Source organism: Sorex fumeus, unplaced genomic scaffold (genome assembly GCF_029834395.1).
Source record: "Sorex fumeus unplaced genomic scaffold, SorFum_2.1 ptg000002l, whole genome shotgun sequence".
NCBI classification, from domain to species: domain Eukaryota; kingdom Metazoa; phylum Chordata; class Mammalia; order Eulipotyphla; family Soricidae; genus Sorex; species Sorex fumeus.
Genome location: NW_026606059.1, coordinates 21,807,011 through 21,825,880, shown reverse-complemented (window position 1 = coordinate 21,825,880; position 18,870 = coordinate 21,807,011).

Sequence of the window (18,870 nt, the reverse complement as noted above, 5' to 3'; positions counted from 1 at the left end):
TTGGCTTACACGCGGCAAACCCGGGTTTGATTCCCAGCATCCCATGTGTTCCCCTGAGCACTCCTAGGAGTAATTCCTGAATGATAAACCAGAAATAATCCCTGTGCATCACTGGGTGTGACCCAAAAAGCAAAAAAAAAAAAATAGTGACAACTAATTATACAGTAAGTATGCAATAAAGACTTGATAATTTAAAGCAGTTTGGTTTTAAGAAACCCTAGCATTGGAGTCTAATAAAAGTATAACCATTTTTCCCCATATTTTATGGCATTTTTTAAGATAGTGAGCAGAAATTTTGACCTCAGTCATAAGCAAGATTAAAAATAAACATTAAAAGGATCATTAATTTTTTTTACAATTCAAGTTGCATTATTTATTACTGCAATCATAAGTGCAATTTACAAAGTTGTTAAACTGAGTTTATATTGTCATTTTACCCCAATTATAAAAAATTATAAACACATGAAATAGTTATGTTAAATATTAATGTAAAAATGGTAACATATTGCATTTTATATAGCCACTACACTTTATTACAAACTAGAGTCTTTGAAATACCACTATCAATGTTTATTTGTTTGAGCATGCTTTAGGCAGTTTTGAAAACTAGGTACCAGATATGTTCTTTCTAATTTTTAACATTAACAAATCTTTGGATCATGGTGACTATTTAGATGATAAAATAAAGACTTACTTTCTCTATGGTATAAATTATATTAATAAGAGACACTGAAAATAATACTTGATTATGAAATAAACATAACTTAAAATAACAAGATACATAAAGTGTTTCAAAATAGAATTGTCTTGGCTGATGTTATAATAGGAAAACAAAGAGTTTCTTTTATTAGGTTTAGAAAAATAGATCATTTGTAGAGAATTTCATCACACTTAACAACACTAAGATGAATTTGTAAGAGTAGAAAAATGCTATACCTATTGACAGTGATGCCAACTAAGTTTTAGAAAAATTATATAATTAATGACTGAAGATGGTAAGGTAAAGGTAAAGGTAAAGGCCCTCCCGTTGATCGTCGATTTGCTCGAGCGGGCCCAGTAACGTCTCCATTGGAGACTTTGTTGTTACTGTGTCTGGCATATGGAATACTCTCGGTAGCTTGCCGGGCTCTCCGAGAGGGGCGGAGGAATCGAACTCGGGTCGGCCATGTTGGCCGCTTGTAAGGCGAATGCCCTACCCGCTGTGACTGAAGATGAATAGAATATATAATACTTTCGGCACTTTTAAACATCTAGGTCTTTTATGAGGATGCTTATGAAGAAGCATACTCTCTAAATTAATGATTTTTTATGACAAGCATATTAAATCTCAGATTAGAGAGCAAATAGTTATCACCTGTAGAAAGAATTTTTCCGATAGACAAACAAGTAATTAGAAAATTGACTAACACATTATGTTTACTTACTAAATAGCACATGAACTATTTGTTCCAATAGAATAATTGCCTATTATAAACATTATGAAAAACTCAAACTTGGAATATGATAGCCATAGGGAATAATATAAAAGTAAGGGGAATTTGCTAATATAGACATAGGTTTGCCAGAAATTTATACACAAAAAATAATTTATGGAGAAAACTCTGAATGGTTTTCCATGGGGTTCAACAAGACAACATTTCCACCAGCAGTAGATGAAGAGTTCCTCTTTCTCCCCATCCCTGCCAACACAGATGTTCTCTGAATTTTTTAATCTATTATTCTTGCTGGTGAGAGATAACTTCTCATTATTATTTGAATTGGATTTCCCTAATAACAAATGATATGGATCATTTTTCTGTGTGCCTATTGGCCATCTATGTGTCTTCTTCCAAGATGTACCTCTCTACATTTCATTTGCTCTCCCCGCTTTTATAGGATTTTTAAAAATTATTGATCTTTGTGAGTCCTTTATCTATCCTGGATTTAAGTCTTCATCTGATGTGTATAGTGCAAATATTTTCTCTAATTCATTTGGGTGTCTTTTAGTTTTATCCCATTTTATTAAACATTTTTATTAGTGAAACACCATGAGGTACAGTTGTAGACTTACAAATTTTTGTGCTTGGGTTTCAATTATACAATGATCAAGTACCCATCCCTCCACCAGTGCCCATTTTCCTATGTGAGACTATTTAAGTGGATGCAATCCCAACTGTTTACTTTTTGTTGTTTTCATTGTTAGGGGCATTGTATCATCAAAGACCCCTTTGGGGTCTAAACATACACACAATGAGCATGTGGGATTCATTCCAGGGATGCAAGGATGGTTCAACATACACAAATCAATTAATATAATATACCACATAATATATATTTTATCCTTATATAAAGGATAAAATAATATGATCATGGCAATCATTGCAGAGAAAACTTTTGACAAAATCCAATATCCATTCATAATTACTGTCACTGTCACTGTCCTCCCATTGTTCATCGATTTGCTTGAGCGGGCCCAGTAACGTCTCCATTGTGAGACTTTGTTGTTACTGTGTTTGGCATATAGAATACATCACAGGTAGCTTGCCAGGCTTTGCCATGCAGGCGAAATACTCTCGGTAGCTTGCCGGGCTCTCTGAGAGGGGTGGAGGAATCGAACTCGGGTTGGCCATGTCGGCTGCTTGCATGGCAAACGCCCTACCTGCTGTGCTATCGCTCCAGCCTATCCATTCATGATAAAACCCTCAATAGATAATGATTTTTATAAAGTAAATATAATGCTCTTACAGAAATGAGCTAAAAGTATATCAGATTTAGCTCATTAATAAGTAAAGAAATTAGTTTGATGTTAAAGCATATGCATTCACTTGCTTTAATTTGAGGAAACATATATAATCAGGAAAGCTGTTAATTTACAGTAGATATACAAATGCTTAATAAAGAGAAATTTTTAACTTTCAGTGTTCCAAATTACTTTCTGACCTAAGAGGTTGAAATTAAAGCATTTTTTCATTTCTACCAGAAAAAAAAATTAATTTGTGTGTTGAACAACAAAACTTACACAACTTGTGTTCACAAAAATTGGAAAGTAGATAAATCAAAAACAGTAATAAGGACAGACGACTATACAAATGAACAACCACAGGGGTTTATTGAATACTAATTAGTATTCCATCAAAAATGTAGACTTTTCTTCTTTCAGTCCTGCAGATATTACGAAGAGCTTCACACATGCAAGGCATGTGTTCTACCATTGAGATGCATTTCTCACCCAGAATTGATTAAGAGAACATATATTAAAATTTATCATCTTTCATGAACACAGTGTCCCTTTTATGATTGAAATAGCTATTTTTTATTAAAGAAGCAAAATTCTTCGTTTACTTGCAATGATAATATTGGTCCAATGTATTGAAAATATAGTTCTCTTCTTGAAAGATATTATCTTCTAATTAGGACACAAACATATAATATTACATTCACCCTAATATCCTAATTTACCTTAACTAACTTTTTGAAGGCCCTATCACTATATATAGTCACATTTTGAAGTACTTCACTTTTGGAATTTACACATAAAGTATAGTGGCACAAAATATGGCCAAAAATAGTGCTCAATCTAAAAATTCTTAAGTGAAAACATTTCATAAATCAAGGAATTATGTGTTATCACAGAGAAAAAAATCATAGCTGTTGTACAATTGTGTTTGAATTGAACATGCATTGAAAACCCAATTTTTGTTGATTAAAATTGTTAAGTATCAAAAAACTCATTTAATTTTTTTATTTAAACTGTGTGTATAAATATTTGCATAGACTTATTTATCGCCTTTAATTATTCAACCATTAAGAATGGTTGAATGTGTAAGTCCTATTACCCAAGAGAGAGTATGCAGAAATGACAGAATAATGAAGATCATTGTTTCTTTTTTAAATTTAGGTTCCAAAGTAAACTTTCAAAACTACTTTATACATTAATAATCTTAAAAATTTTGTTTCTCAGACAATATAAAAAGGTATTATAGACGTGCTTGTATTCTGCTTTGTGAAACAAGGAAGTGAGATGAGGAGTGCATCCTGAAAACACAAAAAGATGAGTTAAAACTACAAATGTGTGTTTGTGTGTAGGGTTGGAGATGGATATCAAAGAAAATGCTAATAAGCAAAAGATATTTTGACTTCTTAGGACAATAGAGTGCCTGTTAAGTACAGAATGAAATTAATTGACAAAATGCATATTTTAGCCAAGATTATTTGGGAAAGCACCAAAAGTACCCCTGCTTGTGTGGTGTTTGAAAAAGAGATTTTCTCTTCCTTGATATCAGGTTCACTTTCTACTTTTAAAAATAACAAGAATTTAGAAAGTCATCATGTACATATATATTTCTGATAATATGTATACTATATTAGAATTTCATACAAATAGTTTAATGCTTACATGAGCAAAAATTGCAGAAACATTGTATTTATATAATAAAGACAAAAAAGTAGATCTATTGATTTTTATTTTTCTAACTTGTTTGAATAGCTTGTTTTCTATGCCTACCCCACCAGTCCAGGCTGGAGAGATAGCACAGCAGGTAGGGTGTTTGCCTTACACGCAGCCAACCTGGTTTCAATTCCTCCATCACTCTCAGAGAGCCCGGCAAGCTACCAAGAGTATCCCACCCGCACAGCAGAGCCTGACAAGCTTCCAGTGGCGCATTTGATATGCCAAAAACAGTAACAACAAGTCTCTCAATGGAGAGGTTACTGGTTCTTGCTCAAGCAAATCGATGAACAACGGCAGTTGTTACCCCACCAGTCGAAAATTTATCTTTTAAGATACATTATTGTAATTGAGGGATGTCTGGCACACTCGGATATTAAATAACACTAAGACGACTGATGTTCTAAAAGATGATGGCAAATATTTCTCTATGATATTATGCAAATAATCAGCAAGTACTAGTTTCTTAAGTGTTGGTATTACACCAATTGATCTATTCTAATTTGGGAATTTTAATCTTGTATTTTATTAGTAGTCACTTGTAAAATATCAGTTTCCTCTGGTGAAGAATAAAATAACTTCTATCACAGATTAGTATCACTCTCTTGATTTATACTGAAAAATTTTAATCCCAGTTGTTTTTGCAACATCAAAAATGGTAACGCAGATGATTCCAGGAGTCCTGTGTGCCATTGGAAAGAGACAAAATGTGAAATTTGGAAGAGTGGAAGACAAAAAAGTAGAATGTCATGCCATGACACTGTAGACTTCAGCAGTATGTAACGGATTCCTGCCCAAAGAACAAGATAATCACATAGCAGATATTAGAATGTAATTAGTAAATATCAGTGAAGAAATTTTTTGTATAATGTTTTAAACATCTGGAGGAGCCAGTATTTTCTCCTAAACATGTAGTTCTCTTACTCTCTCTCTCTCTCTCTCTCTCTCTCTCATTCTCCCTCCTTCTCATTCTTTTTCTCACTTGCTCTCTCACTCTCTCCCCCTTCCATTTGTTTTAAATGTAGAACTATTACACTACAGTAAAAAAAAATTAGGAAAGATTATATAATATTCATCTCATAATGAAGTAATGTGAGAGCTGTCTTCAAATATACCTTCCTTTTGCTCAAATAATGTTTGAACTCAATAAAAAAAAACTGGGTTGTGACAGGGGGGCAGAAGTCTACACAGAGGGCAACTCAGTATATGACTAATGAGGAATATAGTGACATAGACTTCAGCGAACAATGCTCTCCTCTGAGTCCCAGGAAAACCGTATCAGTTCACGGTCTTTTTTTTTCTAAGAGCCTTTTCCATCTATGCAGCTGAAGTTCAATAACTGCAGTAAACAAAATTGAAGAAGGTGGAGTCAGGGAATGTATTCCCAATGAGTCGCATAGCGTTCGCTGACCGACTCTGCAACAGCAGAGCAAGTACCATGGGAATCACGGTCATTAACATCAGTGAACTTAACGGAGGGATGTAAAAGACTGTCTGTACTGTTGCAGATTCTCAGGATTGAGTTTGAAAAAAAAAATAAGCTGAGTCTTCGCGGATAGTATATAGTACATATCATAGGATAGTACATATCATAGGAAAGATGGTACAGCAGTTAGGACACTTGCTTTGCAGGCAGCTGACCTGAGTTAGGTTGCCAGCACCCCATACTGCCCCCTAAACTCTTCCAGGAGTGATTCCTGAGTTCAGAGCCAGGAGTAAACCCTGAGCAACATCAGGTGTGGCTCAAATAAACAAAACAAAAAATTAATAAACCAAGCGAATAGAGCCCAGGATAATTTATGTAGAAGAGTAAATAATTGAATGACTTAATGGATTGTAAATTGAAACCATGTCAACCGAATAAAAGGTGATTTTAAATCTAGGAGAAGTAGTTACTCCAAAAGCATAATTTAGTCATTGATGTATTTTAATTCTTTATTTTTGGCCAGTGTCTCTAGGCAATTAATGGAAATTCAAGACAATGATTAAATAAATTATAGAAAGTGAAGGAAAATATGATTTTAAATACTTATAATGAATAAGTAATCAAAATTATTAATATGCATCTAGCATACAATGTAAGAGGATTAAGTACATAATGTATACATTAGAGGTATCTAATCCTCTTACAAACATTTTATGCATCTAATCCTCTTACATATATATCATAAGAAAAATAAGAGGTTGTATCAATAAACTGACATACCCAGAACAAAAGTTTGAGTGAATAAAAAAATGTATATACAGGCAGTCTTTTTGATATTGACTGCTCCCGCTAAGCCAAATCGCTTTTAAATAGAATTGTTATATTACAACAAAAACTGTATCAGCATAAGTTTATGTCTTACCAGTATATTCATTTACTATATAAAAATGCTTTTCTCTTGCTCTTATAGACACTGTTCTCTTGTTCTTGTAGACAATGTTATAAATTAATGGGCCAATTTTTGACCCCAATTTTGAAATCAATGCTATAGTAGCTGAATTTGAAGGCAGGATATAACTGTCATAAAGAACATTTCTGGGCTTTTTGGAGATAATATTTAGGTCATACAAAGCTTAAGATATGCCCAGAGCTGTTTAAGTTCATGAAATGTATCAATGTGCTTAATCTTCACACATCCTAGAGAAATAAACTATTATTCCCACTTTCACAGATGAGGAAATCAGGACATCCAAGTGAACTCACCCAAGTCACAAGATGAATATGAAAATAGAGCAAAAATTTTCTCTTAAAGGTGAATCCTAAAAGGTGGATTTTCCAGTTAGAGCCTTTATGATCAGGCACACAGCCCTCTCATAGAGAAATATGCAAATCAAGGTAAGATTAAACATAAATTTAGGTACTATAGAGATAAATTTAGTGACTGTAGAGATCAGCATTGTAAGCAAGGTGCTTACTATGCATATGGCTGACCTGGGTTCAATGCCTGATACCTCATATTGTCTCATATAGCCAGGAGTAAGCCCAAGAGTGCCAAGTCTAGTCCTAAAGAAACAAACAAAAAACAATATAAATTTTTGAGATAAATTTAGTGTTTGTCTCTTAGTTGCAAGTTCAGTTTTGTAGAAAGTTTTACAACCTAAGTCAAAACTTGTATCTACTTAATAAATAAAATAAATGGAATAAATATAAAGGCATTTCCTACATGATAATTTTAAGGCAATCCATATTAATAAAGAATGAATGATGACTCGCACTCATATAAAAATTACTCCATAAATAGACATAAATTATTATGTGAGTTTATTGGCTTCTTTTTTCTTTGTTTTTCTCCCCATGAAAAGGATAAACTATAAATTTTTCTGGACTAACTGCAGTGCCTTCCTTACTTCTCACAGTTCAAATTGTTCTCCAGTCTCTCTCTCTGTCCTCTCTCTCTCTCCCTTTCTCTTTCTTCCATAATTTTATAAATAAATTCATTTTCATTCAAAAATAATAAAATACTACTAAGTTTTAATTAATTTGAGAGTTTATAGGTTGCAATGTTAGAAAACATATAATCAGTTTAATCAGAAGTATAAAGGTAAACATATTAGCATGAAACACATACGTAATCCTTTTAAATTTGTATAATATTTACTTATTGAACTCAGTCACTATAAGGAAAGTATCATGACTATCAAATGTGCAAAAGCAGTTTGTCATTCTCCCTTATGTTCTCCGGGTTTTTATAGGCCAGTTCATTTTGTCTTCATGTGAAATACCTTAAAAGGTAACATGGCATTCTGACTCCAGTATTAATTTATTATACCCGTTAATCTTGTGAAATTGCCCGCTGGATGTAATAATTTGTTATTCTTTTATTAGGCCTTCTTCTGCATACTGTGTTTATCATAAAGATGTCACCATTGTGATGCCTAGCAACCATTACAATGTTCTGGAGGTGTTTGCATATATTTTCCTTGGGGAGAAATCTGCATGGTTCCTGCATGGGAGAGCTGTCAGTGTATTCTGATGTATGAGGATAAAAGGAGCCCCTGCTGCAGACTCCAATAAGCTCAAGTCATGGCCTGAAAGCAGTGACTTGGGCATCACTATACCGTGTTAGAAAATGTGTCAATTATCACATGGAGTGCCGGAGGGTATTGCCTGTGTCTCGGTCATAAAACCATCAAGACTGAAGGCGAAAAAAATTGATGAAGAAGTAAGTTGAATTAATTGATAACAAGGAAGCCTGTATATGGAATATTCATTGTAATGAGCCTCCAAAATTTTGTCTGAGACATTTTCGCATGGATAATCCCATGAGGAAAATGAAAGCTGTCTATCTTCTCTGACATAAAGCATGTGTAACTAGCATTTTAGGAATTTTCTAAAAGCCAGGTAGTTGTCAAACTAGTCAGAAAACCATAAAATTAAAAATAACACCACAGAAAGAATGTTATAGTTATTTTGCTATTATTGCTATTCTTAACATACAGTGCTGATATTTATATGTGAATGCAATAGGGACCACTTAAATATGTTGCCTAGGGCCTAAGTCATGAAAGCTTTATGCACCATTTATGTAAGTTTCCCTGTGCAATTTACTTAGGAAAAGGAAATAAGTACATATTTTTCATACATTTGCGGTGATTTTCGAGTTGCTTCAAAGTTCCCTTTTAAAATTTCCTTCTGGGCTGGAGCAACAGTGCAGTGGGTAAGGTAATTCAGTGTGGTTGACCTGGGTTTAATCCCCAGCACCAAATACTGTCCCCCAAATAGGGCCAGGAATAATCCCTGATTGGAGAGCCAGGAATAATTTCTTGCACAGCCAGATATGGACCCAAAATCAAAAATTATATCATTGTCACTGTCCTCCCGTTGTTCATCAACTTGCTCGAGTGGGCCCAGTAACGTCTCCATTGTGACACTTGTTGCAGTTTTTGGCATAGCAAATATGTCATGGGTAGCTTTCCAGGCTTTACCGTGCGGGTGAGATGCTCTCGGTAGCTTGCCCAGCTCTCGAAGAGGGGTGGAGGAATCGAACCTGGGTCTGCCGGGTTGGCCTCGTGCAAGGCAAATGCCTTACCTGCTGTGCTATTGCTCCAGACCAAAATTATATAAAACAAAATAAACTATTTTGTGCTAGAATACATTTATTAAAACTGTTGTTTAAACATTAGGTTAAACTATTGTAATAAATCAATATTATCACAGTTATTTTCAAAATGTCATTCAATAATTGCTGAATACTATTGAAACAAATCAAAATCTTTCTTTTGATAGATCATTTAAAAAATAAGGGTAGTCCAACTCTTAATTTATAATATGTATTTCTTGACTGTGATTATAGGAATTTATTATAAATTGGAACGCATTTTGAGGCATTTTCCAAACATTGTCTCTCAGATTGTATTTTAAAGTTCCAAGTCAGGATTAAAAGACGTATATGATAATGGCAGAAGAAATAGTACAGCAGGAAAGAAGGTTGCCTAGCATGTAACCAAGCTGGATTGGTTTCCAGCACTTTATATGGTCTCTGAGGTCTGCCAGGAGTGAGTTCCTGAACTCAGAGCTAAGAGTAATCCATGAGTACAGTTGACTATGGCTCCAAACCAAAACAATAAAATAAAAAATGAAGACATATATGATAGACATATATACTACTTATGTCTAATGGAACATATATGCATATGCCTTCACTTACTTAAAAGGAGATGGAGGAATACAGCCTCTCTTGAGAACAGCTACAAGGAAATTAAAGAAAAAAATTGCATTCTAGTAGATACAGAATAAGAAATTTGAAATTATTTTACAGTAAATTATAAAAATGAATGTCAAGGAATGTAACTTTTTTTTTTTTGCTTTTTAGGTCACACCCGGCGATGCACAGGAGTTACTGCTTGCTCATGCACTCAGGAATTACACCTGGTGGTACTCATAGGAACATATGGGATGCTGGGAATCAAACCTAAAGTCGTCTGCGTGCAAGGCAAACATCCTACCTGCTGTGCTATTGCTCTAGTCCCAAGGAATATTACTTTTAATTTAAAAAACACACAAGATCCCGCAGTAGGTTACTGTCATCGGGCTACCCCAGGAGGGAATGGGTGCTGTCCCTCCGCCTGCTCCCTCTTGGCGACTTGGTGGCTGTCATCCTCCAGAGGCCATTGGACAGTCAGGCTTGGGCCTGCAGTGACAAAACTTGTTGGGTCTCACGGGATGGGGGAGGAGGTGGAGCCGGGCCTGTCCTCCCCATCCTAACAAGACCCCAAGTCATCGCCCACGAACGGCCTCTTTGGCTCCTCATCAAGCTGCTCAATGGCCATGATCCCAGAGACTCAGGAGCAGATCTCTAAACCCAGTGGCTTTTGGCAGAAATCCCTCCAGATTTAAGTGTTAAAATTTCAGAATTTCAAAAACCACATGGCCTTACTGCAGTGACACGACATCATATGTTATTCATAACCAGCAATAGAACACAAATTGTCTATTGTTGCCTTTTCAGCAGATCTGAGTGTTGGGGTAAAATCTCAAATAATGGTGGGTCTGGTGTCGAAACAGTGAATGTGATCAAAGTAGAGAGAGAGTAATGTAGAAATCATCTGCCCCACAGTCAGGGGGAGGGTGTGGGATGGGGGTATACTGGGATTTTTGGTGGTGGAGAATGGGCTTTGGTGAAGGTACGGGTGTTTCATTGTATGACTGAGACTTAGACCCAAAAGCTTTGTAACTGCTCTCATGGTGATTCAATAAATAAAATTATAAAAAATGGAAAAAGGAAAAAAGTAGTAAGGTGGAGTTCATGCACAATTCAATCAGCTAATGAGTGACTGAATAAATAGCAGTACTCCTACAAAAAAAAAAAAACACACAAGAAAAAACATTCTTAATGGTGTTAAAAGTAAAATGACTATAAGCAGTATAATAAGACCATAATTCAGAACAAATCTATATACAGAATTAAATAGCTTCACAAATATTAATAACCACATGCAAATGTAAAATTATTACCCTACAAAATATTAGTATTTTTAAGTATTTTCTCAACATGTAAGCTACCATTACATGAGCTAATTTATTCAATCACCTGTTTATTGAAAACTTATAAATGCCAAACATAGCTTAATCATTCAGAATTTAATTAGACAAAAACATATACAGTGTTCGAAGTCTAAATCATAGTAATAATTTAATAGGATTAAGAAGGATGAGAAGAAACAACATAAATGTCCAAAGAAGGGCAGGCTAATGAAAAAAAATATATCTAAAGGAAGTTTTAAGACTATGCAAGTAAATTGGAAACCTTTTGTGTCTGAATAGCATTTAATTGAAGGGATATATGATTTAACATAAGGAGTAAGTATAGATAGAAAGCAAAGTAGTTCAACTGTTTGGTAACTAGAGAAATCTATTGTTTACAAGTGATGAAAAGCATAAGAACCTATTCAAAGAAAATTACAGAAAGCATCCGGTGGAGGAACAAAAAATACAAGATTAAAATCATAAAGTAAATGGTCTTTCTTACTATAGCACTCAAGTTAAAAAAATCGAAATAACACAGACTAACTGAATTGGCAAAATTTGACTGGCACCCTTAATGTTAACAGCAAGTGAAAAGCTTCTTGTTGATAGTGTACTTTAAAATTTTGTCCTAGATCAACATCAAGGTTACATTTTTATATTTTCAAAAAGTCATTGTGACATAAATTCATATTTTGTGTTCTAATACCACTATTTTCTACAGCATATCAAATATCATTAGAGTATTTCTCTATGTATACGTAGGCATTCAGTTAGTACTTGTCTATACTTTATTGTATTTTGCCTTACTTTTAGAAGTGCATTCTTATCAATATTGAAAGCAGAATCAATAAATACATAAATATAAATTAAAAATTCTACATACTGATATAGTCTTATATCACAATTATTCTTACACTTGGATGCTCTTGAAAATTTGATTTGTGAGAAAAGAAAAAACATTATTTTACAAAGCAAAAAAAATTTGTTTTTATTGGAAAGGTATGGGTTAAGTCATAGTTTGTTAGACCAACTTTCACAACACTGAGTGCTATGCTTTAGAGATGACAGCATATAGCCCAAATAATTTTCTATTTTTCTGACAAAACATTTATGTCTGACCATGGTAATTTGGAGAACACCAGTGAAAAAAGGATCAAATCAGAAACAACTAGTTGCCATAGGAATGATTAGAAAATATTATTTCTCTTCAGATAGGGAAGACTTCTATTTGTTTCATGAGGAGAAGGAATTCAGTAATATTTTAACCTCCATGTTTACATAGACAAAACACTCATATGCAAACACATACATAACACATGAGTACATGCAAGCACACATATGTATTTGATACAGTTTTCTTAAAGATAAACCTTGAAGAAAATATTACAATAAGACAAAGCAAGATCAGATTAACAACATTTAGAATGCAACAAAGTATTACCATAGATAGAAAGGGATATACTTAAGTTAAAGATATTGTGATAGACAACAACTCTAGTTAGCAAGCAATTAAGAAATCTAGTTTCTCAGTTTTGTGACTGAAGTAGATAAAATGCATAGCAAACAGAAAATACTTGAGGGGCTGGAGCAATAGCACAGCGGGTAAGGCGTTTGCCTTACACACGGCTGACCCAGGTTCGATTCCCAGCATCCTAAATGGTCCCCTGAACACTGCCAGGGGTAATTCCTGAGTGCAGAGCCAGGAATAACCCAGGGTGTGACCCCCCTCCAAAACAAAACAAAACAAAAAAAAGAAAATACTTGAATATATGTGTGCTCTGCACTAACTCTAAATCCCTGACTGAATATAGACATCCTTGATGTGTGCGTGTTCATGTGCGTGTGCGTGTGCATATGTGTGAGTATGTGTGTGAGTGTGTGTGTGTGTGTGTATGTGTGCTGTGTGTCTGCTTCCTCTCAGCTGCCCTCATTAGGTGGGATAAAGGCTCAGGCACATGTTTAATGTAATTGCTAGTAAATATGGTAACTATTTTCTTCTACTAAGGTTACAAAAATTCTTTGAATTTTATACCAGGAACTAAATTTATAATAGAAAATGATGTTTGATGGTGTTTAAATGCAGAGTATGTCACTTTATAAAGCATAAGACTCTTTTAAGTCATTTTTTTAACTTCTTGACATGTGTCACAATTTGGAATTCTGCTCTCATGGGATAAATGCCAGATTACATGGTGTAGCATTTTTATCCTCTGTACTTTTGCTGTAGAAGCATACAACATCAAAGGAAAGGCAGATCACTCACATCAGCAGAAAATGGAATAGGACTATAATATGCTGGCTTTGATCTTGCCTTCTAGTAATTATCTTGGCTACATGCATGCATTGAGAGGAAGATTTGAATTAATAAGACCAAGGAATCCTAGAAAATGTAAGAGGTATTCTGAATATAAACTTTGCCTATCTTGAACAGGATAGACTGAAGTGGAGTCTACAAAGTTGTGAGTTGTTCATTTAAAGCATTAATCCTAAAATGTTATTCTCTCTTAAGCTTGTCATTGCTAAATTTAAGTCCTCAATCTTGACAATTAAGACATTATCACTTTTAAATCCAACTCCCCTCCCATACAGAGTGCTTGACTATTATTCATCTGTTTTCATGTAGATGTCACATGAAGGGACCTAAGGTAAAAACCATCACATTAATTTTTGATTCTTCATCACAGGTCAACTCATTATCATTAAAAACTGGTCTGATATGGAATCAGGCAGGATATTGCTTTCTATATGAAAAGTGCATTGCTGTCAACATCTACCTAAGACTTTTACACAGATGTGAGGACTGTTCTATTTTGAGTCTGGTTTCCATTGACCTATTGATTTGTCCACCAATGTTTATTGGTCATTGAGTTAGGAGGATTCTATTTCCCTATGTGAATAAAAATCGCTACGTCTATTGGAGGTTAATAATATAGGTACATTTCAGAAATACTTTATAATCTTGATATTAGGTTGTGTTAGCAGAAAAATATCTGCAATATTTGAAGGTTTAATTCACTTTGTAACTGATTAGCTACTTTATGTGAGACATATCACCCAGTTGACAGAAAAATAGGTGTTTTAATTGTATAAATTTATCTGCAAGTCTGTGTATTGTCTTATTACTGGAGACTGCTTTCTCTACAGTGGTATCAAGACTAATGTTATGAACTTGTCAATTAACCTGCACCTGAAATATGTTAGAACCATTGTATTCCATCTTTCTACCCAAAGCATCTTAAATGAGCATGAATAGAGCCATCAGATAAAATAATGAGAAAGCATGCCTCCTTTTTCTACCACAACAGGTAAAAAGATATTTCAAATCTTACCAAGCAAGATTAGAAGACATTTGTGTAGCAAACTGACAGAAGAACAAACTTCTTTGAAGAAATATTCTCCCCTGAAATTGCAAATAATTCTGGATTCTAGGTAATGATTGAAACTAATTTTGTAATAAATGAATACTGAGAAATAGAATACTTCCTCCCAGGAAAATAGCAACCGGACTTTTATATCATTTCTAAGTGGTATGACTTTTATTTTGTGGTATAGCAATAGCAAATATCTCTTTTCTAAAAATGTTTTTTGATTTTATCTAGTGGTCTTAAGATAACTGAAAATACAGGGGATTCTCAAACTGATGTTTGTATAAATTCAACTATTACAGTCGAAACTGAAAATTTCAGAATAGTGATAAGAAATGATACATATTCTTGTCTCTTATCTCAGTTTTTGCACACAAATCCTCAATTTGCTTTAGGATATAATGATTTTGTTTCATGGTCTATAGAGTGAACCAGGAACCAAATGAGAACTCAATTCCAGTTAAAACGAGCCTTCGTTTGTACTCTGTTGTAAAGTTCAGACAAGCATGAAAGCATTCATTCTTGTACTTATGTGCTAACTCCTTGTAAGTTTTCTTTTTTTCACAGATAATACACTTGAAAACTATTGGAAGACCACAGATTAACAATTGGTTAACCGGAACAGTCCGTACTTCAACAACCTGAAAGCATCATAAAGAGAAGTGTACCTATCAGTGTTAAATGTGGGGTTTTTAGACGTGTTGGCTTAGAATAAATGTGTGAACATGCTAGCAGGTGATGACCAAGATCAAAAATATTCTCCACCCCGCAAAGGTACACATGCGTCAGAATAGAAGTATTCTTACGAAAGCAGGATTAGAACCTTAGCCTACTGCTGTAAAAATCATATGATTTCAGTAACTTGCATTTGGTAACCAAAATCTGAAAACTTTTTTGGGGATTTTTTAAATTTTCATTTTGTTTTTGTTTTCCCACCCATTCCAACAATGCCAAGTTCTTCGCAGTCTTTATAGTGTTGGAGAAAAAAGTCATTGTAGTTAAATCAGTGACTGGCAAGATATCCCAGGAAGCAGGAGCTCATTCCCAGGGACTTTTATGTGTTCCAGCAGCGGCAGACTTAGATTTAGACTCACATCAACCCAGGCTATCCAGCAGGACCCGAGTATTAAAGCAGCGGTGATTTAGGGAGCAGTGTGTCTCCTATCCATCAGTCCGGGAAGCACAGCAAACCACTCAGATCTGGGAAGCCATTCAGCTTGGCTGTGTGTTCTCACCACCGCCTAACAATGTTTGAGTCAAGATTTCTTTCCTTGCCTCATGAATGATTGTGGTATAATCTTTGAGCAGAAGGAAATACAAGAAATAAAGGGTAGCTTAGGACTACCAACGCTTTCTTATCTGGATTTCACTTGAACATAAAATATATTTAAAATGCCTACAGTTATTTTGAACCGAAGAATATACAGATTCCAATATCAGCACCAGAAATAAAAGTAAATTATTTCAGTAATAGAAAACTGTGGTACAAAAAAAAAAAAAACCTTAACAAACAACAGTTCCTTCATGTTGTCTAAGACTATCAATTACATTTTATTATTTCTCTGAATTGTGGCATTGAAAAAAATTTTAGTGTTGGGTTGTTTATAGCACATGCATATTTCTCCAGAATGCCTAAAACAAAGAGATTTTGCTGCAAATGACAGGCTGTAATTTCCATATTTCTACAAATCTCTTTCATTTCCTAAATAAATAACAGAAATTTCTGTCTGAGGTCTGTGTGACCTGATGACTCAGCCAGTAATTTAAACTCTTAGTACCTCATGTAAGCAACATTCAGAGACCTGTGGATTTCAGGGCCCTGTAGGAGAGAGAACAGCCATTTAGAAGGACAGTTGGGTGAGTTTTTGATCTTGCTAATAATAAGCTTTGAAAACTGATACTTGACTCTTATTTTATGTTAATTATTTGGAGAGAAACAGAACTTAGTAGTTCTTAGTATAACTTCCAGTCCAAAATTTACTTTCTGATTTTACCCATTAACTTTTCTTAAAAAATAGACATCAGAGACACTCTATTCCAGGCTATCTAAGGATAAAGGGTGTGTGTTATTTTCTTGTGGCTGCCAACCACATGGCATAATTTCACAGATATAATTACTACCCTGATCTAGGGCTTTATGACTGAATTAAATGCTGCAGATTTCCATTCCCACATTAGTTAAGACGATTTTTTTTGGGGGGTGGGCGCGTTGGTAGATTGACCATTAATATAGGCATACATACAGTCAAACAAAAATTAAATAGATTTAAAGGGATTATGCATTATTTTAATTTTGAGCCCTCACCACCAGTAAAATTATGCTAATACAAACAAGCTGTTAATCTTCAAATTGTGGGACTGGATATGGATAATGGTAATATTAAAATCCAAAATTATTTGTAATTTTAGAAAAAAAAGTAGTGTGAGAGCAAGTGTGCATGTGTATAAAAATGCATAAAAATATTCTATATTTACTAAAGGAAAGCAGAAAACAGCAAATAAAATAAGGAGAATGGCCAGAGAAATTTATGCATTTTTAAATTTAATTTATTTTGATTTAGAGTACACTATTCTTTTCTTCAGAAATTTTTTCTCAATGGAATTTATATAAAATATTTATAAATATTCTCCTTGTAGTGAATATTTGACCAGATATAAGGATTTCGCTTACGTGCTTTATTTTATAGCTTCCTTCTTTAATCCTATTGGAGTTTTAGAAATATCAAGTACTGTGCATATTCAGTGTACAAAAAGTTTAGGTGCTTTATTAGTTAACCTGTATTACTGAATGGCTATTTTTAAAGCAAAATAGAATAGTAATAACCTTCTATAATAATTTTATATGTTCTGAGTCTTGATCCCTTTGAGAGATTGTCAACTCATCTTCACTGAAAGAACCAGTACAAAACCAAGGTTCTTTCTTTGCTCTGCCTCTGATCTTCGGCCTAGTATAGTAGGTTATATATAAATAAAATATGCAGTTAAAAATAGCAATACAGAAAGATCATTTTATGTAAACAATGTGAATGAATGAAAAAAGAAACCCAGAAATCCTTGTTAACCAATATAAGTTCAATTCAATAAAATAGCCAGTAGTCAAAATATAATAATACACATTTTCCATCTGTCTTGTACCTCAATGTATAAAATATTAAGAGGTATTTATTTGCTACAGTCAGCTATATCTCTAAATAACTCTATGCTATACTTCTCACATAGCCTACAGTTTCTCCAGAACCTCTAGTGCATCTTGTCTTATAAAACGATTAAGCATTCTTAAAAAACCTAATGTCAAATTATGGCAAGGTATGAAAGTAAATATTCTCTTCTTAATCTGATCATTCTTTATTTTCTCTTAATTGTTAGATAATTCTTAATTATGAATTTTGAAAACAAGTTTACCTTGATTCTTTAATATCGGTTTTTGTCTTTTGTTTATGATCTCAAATTTATTTATTGAGATGCAAAAGTTTGTAATACTATTGATATTGTTGTTTTACAATTGAAGAACTACTATACCAATATCTACACCAGTGTTTTAAGATTTTTTTAACCATTTCTTCTCAATGTTGTTTGTGTTTTGAGAGAAGAAGCTTCTAAATTAACTTGGTTAAATTAATTAATTTTTCTTAAGATGGCACATGATAATGCCTTATTTTGTAACAGACTACATGCTCATGTGAGTCCTTCCAGATTTCAAATGTTGATGTACATACATATGTTTATCATAGCCTAATGCCTGACGTTTAAAAAAGAAAAATAGAAAGATGGAGGTAAAAAAGTCTTTGTAAAACGAAATATAGGATTTCTGGGAAGCAGATTATTATATTATCTTATGCAAATTTCTCCATTCAGATTCAGAAACAACTTCTTAAAGAAAATATAATTTTTTATTTGAAACTTGAAGGATCAAATGAAATTGGAGGTGGTTGTAAAAATGGAGTGACTTATTGAACCACATCCAGATTGAGTTGGTGATAAGGAGTGATTTGGACAAAAGATTCAACAAAGAAGTTCTAAAACAAATGGAAATAAGCACCAAAGTATTGTGGTAAAAAATATAGTATCTGTAATGCAGTAATGCAGTCTGTTGCATTCTTGGACTGGACTGGTGAACCTGGGGCTAT